Below are 20,801 nucleotides of genomic sequence, written 5' to 3' on the forward strand. Positions count from 1 at the left end.
CGTCTGCCTCTGCCTCCCAAGTGCTGGGATTCAAGGCGTGTGCCACCACTGCCCGGCTTTTGTTTTTTTTTTTTAAGATTTATTTACTGATTATATGTAAGTACACTGTAGCTGTCTTCAGACACCCCAGAAGAGGGAGTCAGATCTCATTATGGCTGCTTGTGAGCCACCATGTGGTTGCTAGGATTTGAACTCAGGTCTTTCGGAAGAGCAGTCAGTGCTCTTAACCACTAAGCCATCTCATCAGCCCTAAATTTCTTGTAGTAGCTGTAAGTTAACCCGTGGATAAACTCATTCCCCCAACCCCTTCTGTCTTGTTTCAAAGGATAGGTGACCCTTGTGTATGAAAAATGTGTGGGTGGAAAGCTTCATTGTCTAGATTCTAATATCTAAGTCTAAGTCTATGGAAGCCATGTTACAACTACGTAAGTTGTAGGTAAACGATAACAGCAAGTCTTTGTTATAGACTGCAGACTCTGGCCTGGCCTTCAGGTGACCTCTCTGTAAGAAGCCAGTTTGGCTTCCTTTTGCACCTTTATCTCAACATTCCTTTATTCTACATATTTTAAAAGTTCTCCTTTGAATTGGCCATATCATATATCTTTATTGTTTAATACATTACCTAAAATCTCTGATACATGTTTCTCTGTTTAATTCACAGAAGTGGTTTAAACTAAAAAAATAGTTTTATATAAGTTTGGAGTTCTTCCACTGAGTTTCCCAGTGGATTCACCTAACACAGTTGAGTACATTTATAATCCAAGAAAGTACAGTTTATGGTCTATTTAAAGCTCAGATACATTTTTTTTCATTTCTAAATGACAATAGAAATTTGATGACTTTTTCTTATTTAAATACTCTGTTAATTTTGTAGTTTCTTTGTCTTTCCACGGATGATTCAATGCTAACCTTTGATGGCAATAGTTGGGAATTTGGTGTTAAGATTTACTGAGTATACTCTATGACTATTTTTAGAGATATAGTCTCTGTTGGGTGAAATGCTCCAGAAAAACTAATCTTTTTATGACATTATCTTCCTTAGACTCAATCAGATAGGAGTGTTGTACTCACTAGCAAGGGGCTTTAATGTCAAAGATGAGGTGTCAGAGTTGGTAAGTTTGGGGATCTGCATGTTTATTCATCATCTTTATAATTTTGGGACTTTGTATCTGCATTTTATTTTTCAAAGAGGTATTTATTTGCCTCATAGTGAATGTGTAATACTTTCTTCAATACAGGCAATGCTATTAATTTGGACTGAAATATCCTAAATTAAAGGAACCCCATATACATTGATTTAAGATTATTCTAATTATTTAGGTTCTAAATCTCCCAATTTAAGATTTCTTCTCAGTTTGTAAGTTAAGTTAAATACTCCTATAATTCCATTGCCTTAGTTAGAGTTTCTATTTCTGATGAAACATCTTGATGAAAAGCAACTTGAAGAGGAATGGTTTATTTCATTCACAGTTCCATTTAAAAAATCATCAAAAGCAATGAGAGTAGAAACTCAATCAGGGTAGGAATGTGGAGGAAGGAGCTGATGGCAGTGGCCATGGAGGGGTGCTGCTTATTGACTTGCACCCCACGGCTTGCTCAACCTATTTTGTTATAGAACCCAGGATCATTAGCCCAGGGGTAGCACCACCTACAATGGACAGAGCCCTCCTCCATCAATCAATTATTAAGAAAAAGCCCCACAGGTTTGCCTAGAGCCCTGTCTTATAGAGACATTTTTTCCAGTGAAGCTCCCTCCTCTCTGATAACTCTAGCTTATGCTGAATTGACATAAAACTACCCAGCACGTGCTTGAAAATAAGGATGTAAAAAAATTGTAAAAGTTGTTCTAGTTTTGAAAGTATTCTTTATCCCTATTTTATTGAAAATAGATCTTTCTGCCTCATATGATATATCCTGACTATGGTATCCCTTCCCCCCGACTCCTCCCAGGCCCTCCCCACCTCCTCTCCAATCTAGATCAAGTCTATCCCTGTATCTTATTTGGGATGCTTTGTATATGCTTGGCCCAGGGAATGGCATTATTTGGAAGTGTGGCCTTGTTGGAGTAGGTGTGCCACTGTGGGCTGGGCCTTTTTGTTTCTGTTTTTGTTTTTGTTTCTTTTCTTTTCTTTTTTTTTTTGAGACAGGTTTTCTCTGTGTAGCCCTGGCTGTCCTAGAACTCACTCTGTAGACCAGGCTGGCCTCGAGGGCTGGGCCTTTAATACCCTTATCCTAACACCTGAAAGTCAGATTTCTCTAAAAGGGCCTTCAGATGAAGATGTAGAACTACCAGCTCCTCCTGCACCATGCCTTTCTGAATGCTGCCATGTTCCCACCATGATGATAATATACCTCTGAACCTGTAAACCAGCCCCGATTAAATGTTGTCTTTATAAGAGTTGCCTTGGTCTTGGTATCTGTTCGCAACAGTAAAACCCTAATTAAGACAGAAGTTGGTACCAGGGACTGTGGTATTGCTGTGATAGGCTTGACCATGCTTTTGTCTGGCAGAATGCAAACCTGGGGAATTTATATTTGAAAAGCAGTGGAATGCTTTAAATGGGGCTTAATGGGCCATCCTAGTAAAAATATGGAAGACTTTGTTGCTGTGTTTGAGTTGTTGAACTGTACAGCCTGGCCCAAGAAGGTTCGTTCAGTGGAGAATTTCAGTGTGTGGCCTAAAGACCATGATATTGTTGTGATATTTTGCTGAAGAATGTAGCTACTTTCCACCCTTCTCTGAAGAGTCTACTTGAGGCTAAAGAGATTTATATTAACTGCATTGACAAAGGAAATCTCAAAAAAAAAAAAAAAACCAGCAGAATTTTTTTTCCTCTGGTTAAGTCTCATGAAGAGTGTTTTGAGCAAACTTAGAAAGCTTAGAAAGGAAAAATATAAAATATATGAGGGCCACCAGGAAGTGAAATGGAGTTGAATCCTGTGTTTAAGGATATTAAATTGTATTAAGGGAATGGTGACCTTGAGGCAAGATCGCACTCAGCCAAGTTTCGGACCAGGCGTGGTAGTACAAGCCTTTAATTCCAGGACACTGAGGCTGGCCTATCTCTGAGTTCAAGCAAGACTTGCTCTGGGACAAAGCAAGTTTTAGATCCAGGTGTGGTAGTATACACCTTTAATCCCAGCATTTAGGAGACAGGCATGAGTTCAAAGTCAGTCTACAGAGCGAGTTCCAGGACAGCTAAGCTTAGTCAGTGAAGGAGTTGGAAAACAGAAAGCTAGTGATAATGTAATAGAACAGGGGGCCATGTTGCAGCCCCAACAAGCAGCAGAACTCAGCAACTTTGGTCTTTTGGCTCTGGCTTTATAATCAAGAGGAGAAGGAGACTCCTGGGACAATTAATGCTGGTTAGCTGAAGGTAAGAAATTAGTGGTGATTAAGCAGAGACCCAGCATCACTGAGATGAAATCTGAGAAGTGTTTCATGACAGCGAAAAGAAGCTGTGTTCCAGAGATAGCCAAGGTTGTACCTCATGCTGCAACCATACTTGGTAATGTTTAAGAGTCACCCAGGTGGTTCTGGTTTTGAAAGCATTACGGTCATGAAGAGTAGCTGAGGCTTGCCACCGTGAGGGGTCATGGAAGGCCATTGGTGAAGGTACAACCTCTGTTGCAGAGGAAGGCCCAGAACTGAAGGGGTCGTGCAAAGGATTTGATGCCTAGCACCAGGAAGAGACCCTATGAGAGGCTATTTGTGATGCCTAGCTGCTGCGGAAAATCCTAGTGTGTTGGAGATGCCAGTACCATCAGTGGAGTGGATCAGCCTGAGCTTAGAGAGCTACAGAGGGCAGAGCTGGAAAAGTGATGTCAGCCCTTTTGAGGAGCCCAGAAGATCATGTGTGGATCCCAGACATTGAAACAAGAAGCTGTAACAGTGAAGTTGCCTTGGAGACCCGAAGATGTTCGGAATGCCAGAGCTGTGAGAAACCTGCTAACAGGGAATCAGCCCAGGAGAAAGAAGTTTGTTGTAGTCAACAAATATGAAAAAGGAGTTGGAGATCTGAAGACCGTTTTGACATCAGACATGGAGATGCAGAGTTTGGAGTTTGCCCAGCTGGTTTCCTGTCTTGCTTTGGGGATTATAGTTAAGTGATTGGATGAATCTCAGAAGAGACCTTGAACTTTGGACTTTTAACATTGTTGAGACTGCTATAGTGATGGGGACTTTGGAAGTGGGACAAATAGAGATCTGTCTGCCTTTGCAGCCCCGGAATTGGAATTAAAGGCGTGCACTGCTAAGCTCAGCTCTGGTTTTATTTTTAAAGAAAGAAAAATGGTATGTTTTTAATCAACTATGCATTTTGTGTATCTTAAAAAGACATTAGGATCATATGGCCAGAGTTCGAACCCCAGCTGCAGGGCTTCCATTGCTCACATCTCCAACTGCCAGTCTGAGTGGTAACCTTTGCTTTTTATTATTTTATATATGAGGGACCTAAAACTTACCCCAACCAGTTGCAAATAAACACAGGGTTATCTTCCTTGTCATTATGCCTAGGTCCAAGTTTTATGATGGTATGTGTTCTCTTCCCTGTATTTCTCCTCTCCTCTCCCACCTTTCCCTTTTCTCATTACCCAATCATTCACTAAGTCCATTTGGCTTTTCTCTTTATTCACATTGCATATCATTCTAATGGGCCTCTATTACTCCATCCATCTCATCTGTGGGCTATTTGGAAGTCTAGTTTCTTTCTTTTTTTTTTTTTCCTGCTGTATTTCATTTGTACATAGTTTGTGGGGAGCCGCAGCTGCCACCATATATATATATATATTGAACACCTGGTCTCCGGCCAGAGCAGAGAGCATTGAGATAAACAAGCCTTAGTTGGAAAAGCTGTGTGCCTCTAGTTTGTGATGCAAGCTGGTGTGATTTCCCGCAGCCTATTGTGCTTTGCCACGTAACTGATGCTGATTGGGACCAGGGAAAGTGTTTAACCCACAAGGGCTGGGGGCTGGGGGCTGGAGATACAGTAAGTATGAGAGGAGAGTAGTGAGCAAGTATGTAGAGATAGTAAGTATGTAGAAGTAGGGCTGGTGATGGGCTGGGAGAGATAGTAAGTATGTAGAATTAGGGCTGGTGATGGGTTAGGAGAGAAGATGTAAAGATAGAAGTAAGATGTAAGGATAGATGTAAGATGTAGAATTAGGAATAAGTATGTAACTAATAAGATGTAAGTAGTAATAAGTAAGACGTAAGAAGAAGATATAGAGGAATATAAAAGAAGCTAGCTAGAGAAGTAAAAATGAAGGTTCCTGATTAAACTGCATGGAGAAGAGCTCAGTGTTTGCCTCCTTATTTCCACTGGACGGGTAAGGCGGCCGACAATAGTTGACTATTGTTTTTGCACAAATACAAGTTTTAATAAATGGTTGTTCTGCCCCCATATCAGAAGCATCTATAATTCTGCATTTCACATTGCAATTTTATGTTTTCTGTGAACTGTGCTCATAACAACTCCAAAATATTGCCTGCACCCATCACTTATACTCAACTAATATATTTTCGTTTTTGATTCTCAAAGAATATTCACAGTCCTGGGGAGGTGGAGGCAGGAGGATCAGAAGTTCAAGGTCATCATCTTCTACATAGGAAGTTTGAAGCTAGACTGTTATTTATACTATTTAAGCTAAAACGTGTATTTTGACAAGTCTTGAAATATAGATTTATTCATATAAACTCAGGAGATATAGACAATCCTTATAAAATAAGTGTTTCACTCTTGCTATAGTGCTTTGGTGTCCTGGTAGACACAAAGATGCTTATGTTGGACATGACTAAGCACAGAGGGATGGTCTCCTACAGTCATTTCAGAATCTGAACTATTTCCTCCTAGTGGTTCTGCTACCCCAGATTAGGTTCCCAGGTCAGCACTGAGAGTGGAGAAAGCATACCTTCTTTTCAACCCATCAGACAATAAGTCATTTATATAGTGTTTGTTCACCTTTCTCTGATGAGACATGGTCATACTGTCCTGGATGCAGGATGAGTCTGGGAGACAGCCCTGCAGCCATGGCCTAGCAGCACTTACTCGTTGAATAGAACAAATCTTTGGAAGATATGCAGCTACCTCTGCCACAGCCTTCCCACTGTGTCCCCCTGTCTTTCTCTCCCTCCTTCCCACCTTCTGCTCCTGTCTTCTGCAGGCCTGGTCCTCTCCCCTTTCTTTCTATTCTCTCTGTTAGTTTGGAACACACATTCCCATTTTCTCATTTTAGTAGCTGCCCTTACAGTTCTAACACATTTACTTAACTTTTGAAATTTCTGTAAGCCTATATGCATTTAGTACATCTCTTCTCTACAGATAAGAAAGGAATCCCTTCCTCTTCTCCCACAAGAAACACGCCATGTATCCTTCTTGTGATAGCATGTGACTTTATTCAAACTTTAAAGAAACCCATACAATTGTTAGAAATATGAAATAAGCACACATTATGCATTTTAAAATTTCTGTGCTCATTTTTTCCCTGAAACTTTTATTGCTAAAGCCACTAATATGATTGTGAAGTATGTTCTCCATAATTTTTCCACAAATGAGAATCTGTGGCAGGTTCATCCCTCAGGTGTGATGCTAAAGTAGGTAGTTCAGTACGGAATTTTTTTTTTTTTTAAGATTTATTTACTTATTATACGTAAGTACACTATAGCTGTCTTCAGACACACCAGAATCAGATCTCATTATGGATAGTTGTGAGCCACCATGTGGTTGCTGGGATTTAAACTCAGGACCTTTGGAAGAGTAGTCAGTGCTCTTAACCGCTGAGCCATCTCTCTAGCCCCCAGTATGGAATTCTTGTGGCTAAAATATTCTCTCAGTATTGAGATAATATTGCTCCACTTTCTCTTAATATTGATTGTTACTAATGCTAAATCTATTAGTCTAAGTCTTTTCCTTGGATGACTCTGTCATTTCTATCTTGTAGCTTTTACAATGCTCTGTAGATTAACCACACTGTGTTTATGGATTTATTTTTATTGATTCTTCACCTTGCTTCTCAAAATGTGTCTTCAAATTTTGAACTCGTGTTTCTCTAGTTCTTAAAATTATTACCCACACTTACTTCAAGTATTGTTTCTTTTCCATTAACTCTATTTTTATAGGATTGGTTAGATGTATTTTGAAACTTCTCAATATATTTTTCATGTCTCCAAACTGCCTTTTATGTTTATTTGTTCTTAGTGGTTTTTTCAATACTTTTGAGTGTGTGTAGCTAAAGGTAAACTCTTTTTTTTTCAAAAATTAATTCTTTGAGAATTTTGATTACCCCTCTTCCAGCTGTTCTCCAACTTATCCCCCTTCTCTACCCATCCAAATCCTTAAAGATAAAATTGTGCTGTCTGTACTAGAAGCTGTACTCCTAGAGAAAACCGTCTTTCTATCCCATCATCTGTAAGTTGTCAATAACTCCCTGGCTTGGGGTGGGCGTATGCCCACCTCTTCTCTCCTTGCTGAGCTTTGCTCTGGCTTGGGCTTGCAAAGGTTTTATACACACTCTTGTATCTGCTTTGAGTTCATCTGTGCAGTGGCCCTGATGTATCCAGATCATAATGTGTTTCCTTGTAGCCCCCCACTATTTCTGGCTCTTACACTCTTTCTGCCCCTCTGCAACAATGATCCGTGAGCCTTGGGAGAGGGTTGAGGTGTATATGCTCTCTTTAGGGCCTAGAATTCTTAAGTCTCTTATTCTCTGCACCTTGGCTGATTGTGAGCTGCAACCATATAATCTTTTTCAATTAGAAGCTTCTCAGATGAGAGATAAATTGGCCTCTATGTGTATTCTTTCTTATCTATTAAGTTTTCTAGTTCTTATATTGCATCCTTTTTTGTTTACTTTTCAAAGAACATATTCATCCCTTCATTCATCTCTGTACGAATCCAACAAACACACACACATTATTTTTGGACTGTTATTTTCATTGATTTTGAATTTTTTTGAGATTTTCTTTATTTTTATTTTAAGTGTATGAATGTTTTGCCTCTGTGTTCTGCCTCTGTACACTCTATGGTGTGCAATGCCTGCAAGAGGCCAGAAGAGAGTGTTGGATCCTCCAGAACCAGAGTTACAGATGGTTGTGAGCCACCACTTGAGTGCTAGGAACTGAACCGGGGTCCTTTGGAATAGCAGCCAGTGCTCTTACGTGCTGATCCACTCTCCAGCTCTTTTCTTTCTGCTTTGACAGATACCCTCCTAACCTGCTCTCTTCTCTTGTTCCTCTTGCAGTGGTTGTCTGTAAGCCAGTTCCCAGAACTCCAGTTCTCTCAGTGCCTAGTACAAAGGTGGTAGGGGCTGGTCCTCTTTGTGATAGGCTAAGTATTTAGTGCCTGCATTTGTGAATAGCTTGCTTAGGGTCTGGCTGTAGTGATCTTGATGTCAGGACTGTGGAATTTCCTCTTGTCTCCCTGGGTTTGCTGGACATGGCCCCATTCTTCTTTTAGGAATCATCTATCCTGATTTGAGTTTTCCCCCTATTCCTTTTGATATCTTTATTGATGACTCTATTGCTCTGCCTGCTTTTTTCACCGGGCATGTTCATGTCATTGTTGGATTTCACAATAAAACCAGGGTAAACAAGCCCAAGTTGTTCTTGATTTTCTTTTTAGAGATGGTGGTGATTCAAACTGGTAATAGGAGTGTGTTGGATCTGAGAAGCTGTCCTGTCTGTAAAGATGACAGGGTGTTGTTGGCACAGTAATGTGAGTCTTGCCAAGGGCACTGGGTTCTCTCTCCTTGTTGTTCTTCCTAATACCCTCTCTTTTTATCTTGTCTGGTATTGATTGATGCCCCAACATGGTAGGCCAAGTGAGGACTGCTTTGGGGTCAGACAGCCTAGAAACTAGCTTATTTATAACCCCTGACATAAGGGATGGGGCAATCTGTATGGCTGCATGTTATGTATGGGGTCTAAAATCCAGCCTGTACCAAAACTGGGGTAGTCCTCTGAGCACATCTACAGTCTCTTTCTAGGTTTACCCACACTGTGGTAAGACAGTTAAGCTGTTAACATTCTCTTTGTCATCTTTACAGACAGGATGCTATTGAATCCTATACTGGGGATCTCAGTAAGTTGGCTGAAGAGAAGGTGAGGGCCTAGTACCAAGTCATGTTATGCCGTCTGTCGGTTGCTAGAAGAAACATCAGAGGCTTGGTTTCTTTCCTTAATGCAACATGGAGCTGACAGGTAAAGTGTAAGCCTGCTTTGTTAGCTGAGTCATAACTGAGCCTCTTTCTCTAGCTACTGATGCCCTAAAACTATCCTTGAATAGATTTGGCTCTCAGCCAAGCTTTTTTTCTATATAAGTCCCCTTTTGGTAACACTGTCCACAAATTGATCATGCAGCTAATAATAAAATTTAGACACCATGAAGAATTTGTCTTATGTTCGAGAGGTGAGGCTGATGAGTTCACCTGTTAGGATTTTAGGTTTTGAGGCAGAGAGACTTTTGATGAACTTCTCTGATGGACATCATAGAGTTTACCAAATTGCCTGAGTCTGGGGCACCCTTTCTACTCATATCACAGACAGTAAACATAGATATATGAATGACTGTTGCAGGAAATATTTTAAAAAGTGGCACCATCCTGCGCTATTCTCAGCTACCCACTGCCTCAGTGGTCTCGTCTCTTGGCTAGCCCCATGCAGTGACCAATTGCTGTTGTCTTGCTGCGGATTCCGCTCTCATTTCCAGCTATCCACCCCTATGGTGAGTGGTCCCAAATTCCATTAACCCGGTAAAATCAAAACTCTAGAGGCTTAGAATTTATAAGTCAGATTTATATCAGTAAATTCTCACCCCACAAAATGCCCACACAATGAACTCAGAGCCAATTGATATTGATATGAATTGCCCACCTGGATAAGACAAATTGTTCCTGTAATTATCCATCCCTTATATGATATTTATAGCTACCTGTGGCTGTTTAAAGCCATGCAGAATTTGGATCGTCTTCCTCTCCCTCCATCTTCTTCCCCTTCTCTCTCCTCTCTCTCTTTCTTTCCTCTCTCTCTCTCCTCTCCTCCCCTCCCAAACTTTTCAGCTCCACCTTCCCTTCCACTGCCCAATCCCAGGGTCAAGCCTTTATTTTACAAGTTAAGGTAGGGAGAAGATTTACATGAAGTCACCTGTGACTCCTCCTCCTCTGCAGCCCCTCCTGGGAAAGTGGAATTAAATTAGCATCAAAATACAAACAGCACCACGACTATCCAAAACAAGTGACTTTGGTTCCTGGTGTGTGTGTTTTGGGGGGGGGAGGGTGGAGGGGGATACAGGAGTTACACTGAAGAATTAGGGAACAGAGAGTATGTTCAGAAATCTGCTGCATTTAGAGAGTAGCACAGGGAACTTTATAGGTGGACTCTGGTAGAAATGAACTTGAGATCCACCAGAAAATCCTTAACTCTCAGTAAACAAGCTTCTGCAATTGACTTCTTCCTAAGGCATCTTTCCTCCCCACTGGGAGAAATGGTTTTCTGATAACATGCTGCATTTTATGTATTTCACATGTAGTGAAAGGCTGGAGAATCTTAGAATTTAAAATGAGGGCATTTAATAGAAATGTATGTATAATGTATAACCTTTACCTAAAAGGGGGCATGGAAAACCTCTGCCACAAGCCAAAAAGGTGGAGTGGCTAGTTCCAGGAACTTGGCTAACTCAGAGCCTCAGGGCTCTGGTTCCCGATACCTGCCCCTCTTGACTGATCCACAATGGGGGCAGAACTAGGAATGAAGGTCTACTGTCGAGCAGTAGATGAAGATTACATTCTTAAAATGAATATGTTCCCCTCCCTAACTGAATACCTTGGGTTGGGTCCCTCTGAAAATTTCCACTGTTTTTATGTTATGTTTACTTGGTAACCCTCTCCCCACCCCCAGCTTGTGATTTTTCTCTTTAAATACCCCTCACTTCTTGTGTTTGGGGTCGAACTCCTCTGGCCAGCATGGTCACGAGATCGACCCCCCCGTACCGGCCTATCCCAAATAAACCTCATGTGATTGCAGCAAGTTCGGTCTCTCATGAGTTATTGGGTGGTCGCATCATTCCAAGACTTGAGTAAGGATCTCCCCAGTTCTGGGGGTCTTTCATTAGCACTTTTTTTTTTTTTTAAATCTTGTAGGCAATCCTATGAGTTGGCCCATGAGGATGGGATTATTATGAAACCTTTCAAAAAATCTCAAACCTTTCAAAATATCTCTGGTTCTGACCATGTAAGAAGATTTTCATCTTACAAGAACAGAGTGTTAGCAAATTGTGACCACCATTTATAGATCAGGTTTAAGGGTCTCTGAGGAAGATCTTCTCTTACTAATGAAAAATGAACATATGAGTTTCCTAAGCCTTTTTTAAGTGAACAAGTATGTCTTGGAGTTAGATTTGAATCCGTGAATTTTGGTGGCAGGTCAGGGACAATTGGTACCTTTCTAGGCAAGTGTGATGTGTAATAATGTGATGTTTCTTGCTAAGGAGGAACAGGGATAGATAAGATTGAATCCCCTGAGGCTGAAAGTCTATGTTGGATCCATCTACTGCCTCGGAAGAATCATGAGGTATGAATAATTAACTTCTCAGTGGTAGACACAGAGTGTCTAATTATAATAAGTTTGGTATTCACATTCTGTTTTACAGCTTAAAATGGATTCCTTTACCTGAGGTACCTGTGATGAGAGCTCATAGGGACATGTATGAACAATTAGCAAAAATTATCATCCTTTGCCAGAAGCCACCATTAAGAAGATATGTCATGCAGCATATTGGATTCAAGGAAAGATGGAAGGAGCAAGGGTGTGCATCTAGATCTCAGAGGCTTCCATCATGGGCTGTCTACTGTGCTGCGGGGACAAAGCACCCGATAAAAGCAACCAAGGCTGGGCTGGTGAGATGGCTCAGTGGGGAAGAGCACTGACTGTTCTTTGGAAGGTCATGAGTTCAAATCCCAGCAACCACATGGTGGCTCACAACCACCCGTAATGAGATCTGACACCCTCTTCTGGTGCATCTGAAGATAGCTACAGTGTACTTACATATAGTAAATAAATAAATCTTTAAAAAAAAAAAAAAAAAGCGACCAAGGCAGGAAGGATTTATTTTGGCTCCCAGTTTGAGGTTTCAGTCCATCATGGTGTGGAAGCCATGGCAGCTAAATTGATGAGCGAGTGGATGAGCAGGTACTTAGTTAGCTTCCTTCTCTTTTTGCATTTGTAGGATAGAAGAAAAGATCATTTAATAGAAATATATAGTGTATAAGCTTTTACTTTAAGGGCATGGAAATTTTCTCTGAAACAGCCAAGAATGTAGGCCGGCTAGTTCCAGAAGCCAGTTGACCACAAAGGCAGACATCTAGGTAGTTCTAGTGAGCGGTCAATCACAAAGTCAATGACAATGACAATGATAAAGCCACATTCTTGAGTATGCGGGATGTTTTCCTCATGACCCTGACTCCTGACTAAAGCATGGGTTGGGTTCCTGAAATTTTCCACTGTTTTCATGTTTCCTTGGTTCCCCCTTGCCCTCCTGGTTTGTGTTTTTTCCCTTTAAATACCCTTCACTTCTTGTGCTCTGGGTCGAGCTCCTCTGCCCCTGCAAGGGTCACGAGCTTGTCCCTAATATACTGGCTCTCCCTCACCCCCAATAAACCTCATGCTGTTTGCATCAAGATCGGTCTCTTGAGAGTCATTGGGTGGCCATGTTCTCCAGGGACTTGAGAGAGGGTCTCCCCTTACAGGGGTCTTTCACACTCATTGGGGGTGGGGTGGAGTTGTGCAATAGTGTCACCTATGTTTAGGGTATGGTGTCCTGTCTCATTGAACCTAATCTAGATGATCCCTTGTTTCTATGGAAAGTGAATTTCATCAAGTTGACAACCAAGATTAACCATCTCAGAGGCGTTAGACCATGGTTAGTATGGAGTATAGGAGATGGGAATGAAACATCTTTCCTGGTGGAAGAAGATGGAAGAAGAAAATTTTCTTGATCAAATGACCATAGATCCATGAAGAGAACCAGTGATAGGAAGCACTATAGTAAACAAATCCCTGTCTCCACAAACAGGAAACTGAAGGTTTAAGAGGTTTGCTGAAGGCCACAGAGAAACAGTCAGAGGAGGGTTTTAGTCTGTGTTTTCAGAGCTCTACCATATGCAATTGAATTATCTTCTTAAGATTCCCAATTTGGTTCTGCATCTCATGTGGCTAGAGTCTCTTGCTTTTATTAAGGAAGAGACCATGGGTCTACTGTTAATTTCCTTATTAGCAATGAGGCTAGAGGGTTAAGTTACAAACCAGACAAATTACTACTCCTGTTCTGGGAGAAAAGTTAAACGTTAATGGATTTGGTTCTTACTATCATTCATTTCTTGCTCCCTGATTTCTTTTCTTTTGGTGATGTCCTTGAGCTTCCTGGAGTGAATGATGGTTTGCCATGAGCAAGAGAGAATTTGTCCTTGAATCCTGCTGCTGTAAACTCTGAGATAAATAAATGGAAACAGATAAAAGTGTGGAGAATAGATCTGACTGCTTACATGAGCGTGTATCGTAACCTCTTCTTTCTGGTAGTAGGAAAGGTTCATCGAGCTGATACTCCATTTCCTTGCCTACATGCAGGATCTTCACTCAAGCTACCTGCTACTAATTCATTTGTAGCAAGATGGGGAAGTTCTTCTTTTTCTTTGCTATCATTCTTAGCAGGGGCCTTTGGTAAATTGGAAAGAAAAGATGGGGACCTCTGTCTGTGTAATAGTGTCATACTGTATAAGATGTCAAATAGTGGTGGTACCAGGAATGGCGGTCTTGTAAGGCTTGTCCCTCTGAGACTCTGAATGACTTAAAAGTTGATTTGCATTCCTTTTCCTCAGAGGCAGAGCAAGGTACTTATGGATAGAAGAAATTAGGGAGAACTAGGAAAGAGGGATGGAAAAGGAGAACAGAAAGAAAAGGTGACCAGAGAGTAAGGAGTAACTTGGTGGCAAAGTACAGGGCCTCAAATGTATTTGTCATAATTCAGGTAGTAGGAACCATTTTGGTGATAGATTATACCTGTGGAAAAGAATAAAACGCCATCCAAATAGACAAGCTTTAGTAAGGGAATAATGCTGATTCCAAGTTGTGAGTCTGTCAGGAAAATATGGACATATAGTCACAGATTAAACCTAAACCAGACCCACAGCCAGACAATACGCAGAGTGAGAGGCCTTGGAACACTCAGGCTTATATGGGATATCTCTATCAAATGCCTCCCCTCAGGGCTCAGGAAACCCTGAAGAAGAGGAAGTGAAACCAGTCTAAGAGCCAGACGGGAAGGAGGACACCATGAAAACCTGGCCTCTAAATCAACATGAAGAATGCTCAAATGAATTTACAGAGACCAAGGCAGCAAGCACAGAGCCCGCACAGGTCTGCACCAGATGGGGACCTGGAGCTGAAAGGAGAAGTGGGCATGTGTCCCCACCCCAACCCAGAAACTATGTCTAATTGATAACCACTTGCAATGAAGCTTTAGTTTCCACTGGGCGGTGGTGGCTTTAAATAGCCACAGGTATCTATAAATATCATAAAGGATAGAAGAGCTGGGGAGTGGAGGCACACGCCTTTAATCCCAGCACTTGGGAGACAGAGGCACATGGATTTCTGAGTTTGAGGCCAGCCTGGTCTACAGAGTGAGTTCTAGGACAGCCAGGGCTACACAGAGAAACCCTGTCTAGAAAAAACAAACAATCAAAAAAAATAAAAAACCCAAAAAACAAATAACAACAATAACAAAAATTTAGTTTCCTCCAGTGGAGTCTCACTGAGGAACAAACTACTCTTGAGGTTAGGCAGTGTGTGCAGCTATAGATGGTGACAGAAAACAAACTCGATAGAATCTGTTAGCACTTTTAACATTTTTTATTTATATTTTTTAAATTATTATTTTTCTTTTTTTTAAACCCTTCAGGTTCTTTGTGTATATATTATGACTTCCAGCTTAGTGGTTTTTGAGGGATTCCTGAGTTTGCAAATGAATGGGTCTCTGGGTCTTATCTGTTTCTTGTGCCTTTTCTTGGGCTCTTTTCCTTCTGTTTGTTTTGTCCTATTCTGATGTTTTAGTTTTTGTTTTATTATTTCATTTTATTATTATCCTTTTGAGGCCTGTTTGTTTTCTAATGAAAGAGGAAAGGGGTGGATCTGGTTTGGAGGGGAGAAGGGGAAGATCAGGGAAGAGTAGAGGGAGGGGAACCCTACTCAGGGTATAGTGTATGAGAAAAAACTATTTTCAATAAAAGAAAAAATGGAATTGCAGTGTAATTTTGATTTGCATTTCCCTGGTGGCTAAGGATGTTGGGCTTCTTTTATGTATTTATTAGCCATTTGTAGTTCATTTGAAAAAGTGTTCATTTAGTTGTACATTCTGTTTATTGGGTATATTATTTACTCCTTTGTTTATTTTTTATTTTTTATATATTTTAGATATGAATCTACTGTCAGATGAACATTTGGCAGAGATCACCTTCCATTTTATGGGCTGCCTCTTTACTCTCCGATTTGTTTCTTTGGTAGGTCAGGATCTTTTTAAGCTTTGTAGTGTTCCATTGTACAGTTGTTAAGCTGTTCTTTCTTTGGCCCTGACTTTGGAATGCTGACTTGTGGAGTCACAGCCCCCACTGCTGAGTTTACACATTGTGTTGCTTCTTCCCACCGCATGTACACGTAAGTCTCCGTCAGTTTTGTTCACGGAATAGTGCTGGGCACTCTGAAGCATGAGAAGTCAGAGCAGTATGGATTCTTTCTGTTTTTGCCCCACACAGGCTGGTTTAAATCAAATGAATACCCAATCTAATCATGAATCATATTAAATCCTTTGCCCCGCCCCATCCCATCTGTTATGTGTCTTATTTTTCATCATCTCCAGAATGGCAGAAACTGATGCTTTTCTCAGTTTTTTTTCCCCCTCTCCCCATCTCTGTATCTGGTATCTTTCAGGTCTAGGACTGGAGTCAGGACCTAATCAGGCTGAGGTGTTGGAGGATTCCCAGCATTCCTTGTGGCTTTTTCTCCTGCCTCCCTCACGTCTCCCAGCAAGGCCTCCTGCTGTTTAGTTTAGTGTGAAGCTTTACAGTTGATGACAGGCCTCTGCGCTAGGACCACAGTCATAGCTGCTCTGGGATCTAAGGTCCTGAAAGATCTCAGGACATAGCTCTGATAACATTCTTTGGGATAAGCAGGTCTGTGTCCCCCCCACACCCCCAGCCTTGCTGCAGGACTTTGGTACGTGATGGTAAGAGGGATCATGGTTTCGCCTTAGTGGGCTTCTCTTAGCCTTCTGTATATTGGCTAGCTTATTTTCTTGCTAACTAAGCCATCATCGATATCAAAATCAACTGAATTTGAAAATAGACCTTAGTATTTCTTTTAAAAAAAAAAGATTTATTTATTTATTTTATGTATATTAGTACACACTGTATCTGTACAGATAGTTGTGAGCCTTCATCTGGTTGTTGGGAATTGACTTTTAGGACCTCTGCTCACTCCAGTTGGCCCTGCTTGCTCCAGTCCAAAGATTTATTTATTAAATTAATTAATTAATTAATTTATAAATTTATTATAAATAAGTACACTGTAGCTGTCTTCAGACAAACCAGACAGAAGAAGGCATCAAATCTCATTACAGATGGTTGTGAGCCACCATGTGGTTGCTGGGTTGCAGGACCTTCAGAAGAGCAGTCAGTGCTCTTACCTGTTGAGTCATCTCAACAGCCCGACCTTAGTATTTCTATCTAGGGAATAGCAAAAAGAATACAATCTTCCCCAAGTTAAATATTTCTGTTTTTAATCCTTGGCAAGTATAATGTTTTACTCTAGAAAAATTAAAAAAAAAAAAAACACTTTAGGGACAAGCAGTGGTGGCACACGCCTTTAATGCCAACACCTGGGAGGCAGGATTTCTGAGTTGGAGGCCAGCCTGGTCTACAGACTGAGTTCTAGAACAGCCAGGGCTACACAGAGAAACCCTGTCTTGAAAACACCAAAAAGAAAAAAAAAAAACAACTTTAGGAGTATTGTTTGTTAGTGTGGAAAGTTCCAAATTTGGTGCCATTTCTGCAATGCCAGATACTTAGATTCTGAACCCCCCCCCTTGCATTATTTATTAACTTATGGTCTGTTGACGTCCTCTCTAAAGTCTCCTTAGAAGAGGAAGTTTCCTGTGTCTGTCAGATTTCACACCCCTTTCCACTCCAGTATGAACCTATTGCTTTCTAAGGAGAAAATAATTGATACATAGGTCTAAACTCCTGCAAATCAGTAATTCTATTACTTGATCCATCCTCTGTGCAGAAAGACACACTGAAACTTTCTTATATAGAATGCATGAAACCACTTACATGTTGCTACTTAAATTTCTTTTGAGAAGTAAGGCCCGGGGTGAGGATGTAGACAGTATGAAGATCACCCCAGCTGCAGTCTTATGGAGAGGTGTTGATACCCTATTTCTTAGTTATGTTTCTATTTCTGTGATAAAATCACAACTGAGGACAACTTGGTGTGGGGAGGGTTTGTTTACCTTCCACTTCCAGGTAAACACTCCATCACTAGGAGAAGTCAGGGCAGAAACTTAAAGCAGGAACCTGGACTCAGGAATTGATGCCCAGGCCTTAAAAGACTAATGCTTACTGCCTTCTTTTCCTGGTGCTTTTAATTTGCTTCCTTATACAAGACAAATCAAGAAAATTCCCTATAGACTTGCCTATAGGCTTCCAATATGATGGAGACATTTTTTCTCAGTTAAGGTTCCTCTCCCCAGATAACCATAATTTGTGTCAAGTTGATAATGAAGGAGGATAAGGAGGAGGAGAAGGAGGAGGAGGAGGAGGAGGAGGAGGAGGAGGAGGAGGAGGAGGAGGAGGAGGAAGAATAGGAATGTGGGGAGCCGCAGCTGCCACCCTATATATTGAACACCTGGTCTCCGGCCAGAGCAGAGAGCATTGTGATAAACAAGCACTTAGTTGGAAAAGCTGAGTGCCCCCAGTTTGTGATGCAAGCTGGCTTGATTTCCTGTAGCCAATTATGTTTTGCCATGTAGCCGATGCTGATTGGGACCAGGGAAAGTATTTAACCCGCAAGGGCTGGGGGCTAGAGAGGAGAAGGAAGAAGAAGAAAAAATGAACGAATGATTCTGTAGTACAAGGTTCCTGAATAAACTGCCTGGAGAAGAGTTCGTGGTTGCCTCCTTATTTCCACTGGTTGGTGAGGCGGCGACAGAGGAGGAGGAGGAAGAGGAGGAAGAAGAGGAGAAGGGGAGAAAGAGGAGGAGGAGGAAGAAGAAGGAGGAGAAGGAAGAGGAGAAGGGGAGGAAGAGGAGGAGGAAGAAGAGGAGAAGGGGGAGGAAGAGGAGGAGGAGGAAGAAGAAGGAGGAGGAGGAAGAAGGAGGGGAAGGAAGAGGAGGAGGAGGAAGAAGTGGAGGAGGAGGAGGAAGAAGAGGAGGAGGAGGAGGAAGAGAAGAAGAAAAGAAGAAGAAGAAGAAGAAGAAGAAGAAGAAGAAGAAGAAGAAGAAGAAGAAGAACAACAACAACAACAACAACAACAACAACAACAACAACAATAACAACAATGAATAGCCAACCAACCAAACAAGCAAACCAGGATACCCTAAATGCAGAATTCTTCAGTCCTCTAGAGGATGCAGGCAAAATATGGCATAGATGTCACATCAAATGTCTTCTTTTCTTGTTTACTGCAGTTGCAATCTAAGATACACACACCTCTTTGCAGTGGGAGATAGAAAAGATACATAAATGCAGTAATGTTTGGTTAAACTAGGGTGGATAAGGAGTATCCAGGATCCTCAGCTGGTTCTCTACTAGCTCCCCGAGGCCACTATGTGTCTCATCTTGAATTGAGCTTGAATGAGTCATGCTTAAAGGAATCCAGGGGGAATAAAACAAAGAAAAGATGGTCACTGATTTTTCTGTGTCCTATTCCCGATAAGGTAATAGTCAACCCTGCTGTAGCATGCTGTCTCTATTAAAAGTCACTGGGTTAGCCAGGGTTCTTATGCTTCATTACAACGTCTGCACAATGTTTGCTTGCTGGAATTTCTATTCCCATTGATAATAATAAAAATGTCTGCTTTACTGTTGAAGGGGGTGGCAGCGAAGTAATGGTATACACATTGGCTATACTGAAAAGATAAAGAAATATGAAAAAGATGTATTATATTCACTTTCTCTTTACTGAAGGTAGGTTTCCTTTTACTTAGAACTGGGGAGTAAGAAATTTGACATAGTACCTGCATTTATGTGATGAAAGTTATGATTTTGGTAGGTAGAGAGGTATCATACAAGATCATCTGTGCATGAGTATGCAACTCTTACAAAACTTGCTTCTAGCCAGTATGTACCCTGCTCTTAGTCAGAAGGAAGGGGAGACTTTATAATTCGCACCAGAAGGACATTTTACAATTCTAATAATATTAAGAGTCTTGTCATCTACCTAACAAGAGGGAAAACATCCACCAAGACCCATATCCAGGCCTGGCACTATAATTCAGAGCTAGAGTGCCTACTCACGTGCACAGATTCAATTCCCAGCACTGAAAATATCCATGACTCCAGTAGTTAAGCCATATTTCCTTCCTTCCTTCTTCCCTTTTTTCTTCCTTCCTTCCTTTCTTTCTTTTTTCTTTTTTCCTTCCTCCCTCCCTCCTTCCCTCCCTTCCTTCCTTATTTCCTTTCTTTTTTTCTTTCTTTCAAAAAAATATTTATTTATTTATTATATGTAAGTACAGTTCTGGTCTTCAGACACCAGAAGAGAACATCAGATCTCATTACAGATGGTTGCCAGCCACCATATGGTTGTTGGGATTTGAACTCAGGACCTCTGGAAGAGCAGTCAGTGCTCTTAACCGCTGAGCCATCTCTGCAGTCCAAGCCATATTTCTGAACAGTGTAGATGTAGGATATAGTCTTTTGATTCCAGATTGATAGTCTTTGCTTATCATCATCTTTACTTTGCTTTGTTTATGAGCAGGAGCAGTCTAGAAATGCTGAATAACAAAATTCTGTATAGCTCTTTTAATAGTTCTCTTTATTGTGCTTCAAGATTTTAAAGTAAAAAAAAAAAATCCTTGGCTATCCAGATGGATCAGTGGGCAAAGGTCTGTAGGGCCCACATGGTGCAAGAAGAGAACTGATTCCTGCAAATTGTCCTGTGGCCTCCACACTCATGCCATGACACATATGTGCTCTCCTCTCCCAACACAAAGTAAATAAATGTAATCAAAATAAAATTTAAAACTATTTGTTTAAAAAAGTATTATCCAGCCCTGATCAATACAATGCCACACATACCTATTAAATGCAAGGTTTCTGGTTTCTGCTTCTGTGCCTTAGACCACAGCTGAGAAAGCCAACAGGGAAAACCAAATCAAACCAACTCTAAGCTTTCTAAACTGGGCATAAGCAGTCATGGGGGCTGTGGCACAAGGTTTATTTAAAGAACAGAGGTTGGGAGGAGACATGAGGGATCTGGATTAGCAAACAGGAACTCTCCTGGTAAACCTAGAGAGAGGAGCAAGCCTAGTGTGTCAGGGACAGATAGTTCTAGAAACTTGAACTTTCCCCCCCTCAGACAGGTTTTCACTTAATAGCCTAAGCTGGTCTTAAATTTGCAGTTTCCTTGACTCAGCCTTTCAAGTGCTGAGATCCTGTGTGCCCTACCACACATGGCTCAGGACTTAAACAATAGAACTCAAATGTAATGAAACACAGGAAGCTTGAGGCATGTGCCTTTGTACCTACTAATGTAGTGTTTCACC

Source organism: Mastomys coucha, unplaced genomic scaffold (genome assembly GCF_008632895.1).
Source record: "Mastomys coucha isolate ucsf_1 unplaced genomic scaffold, UCSF_Mcou_1 pScaffold6, whole genome shotgun sequence".
Taxonomy (NCBI): domain Eukaryota; kingdom Metazoa; phylum Chordata; class Mammalia; order Rodentia; family Muridae; genus Mastomys; species Mastomys coucha.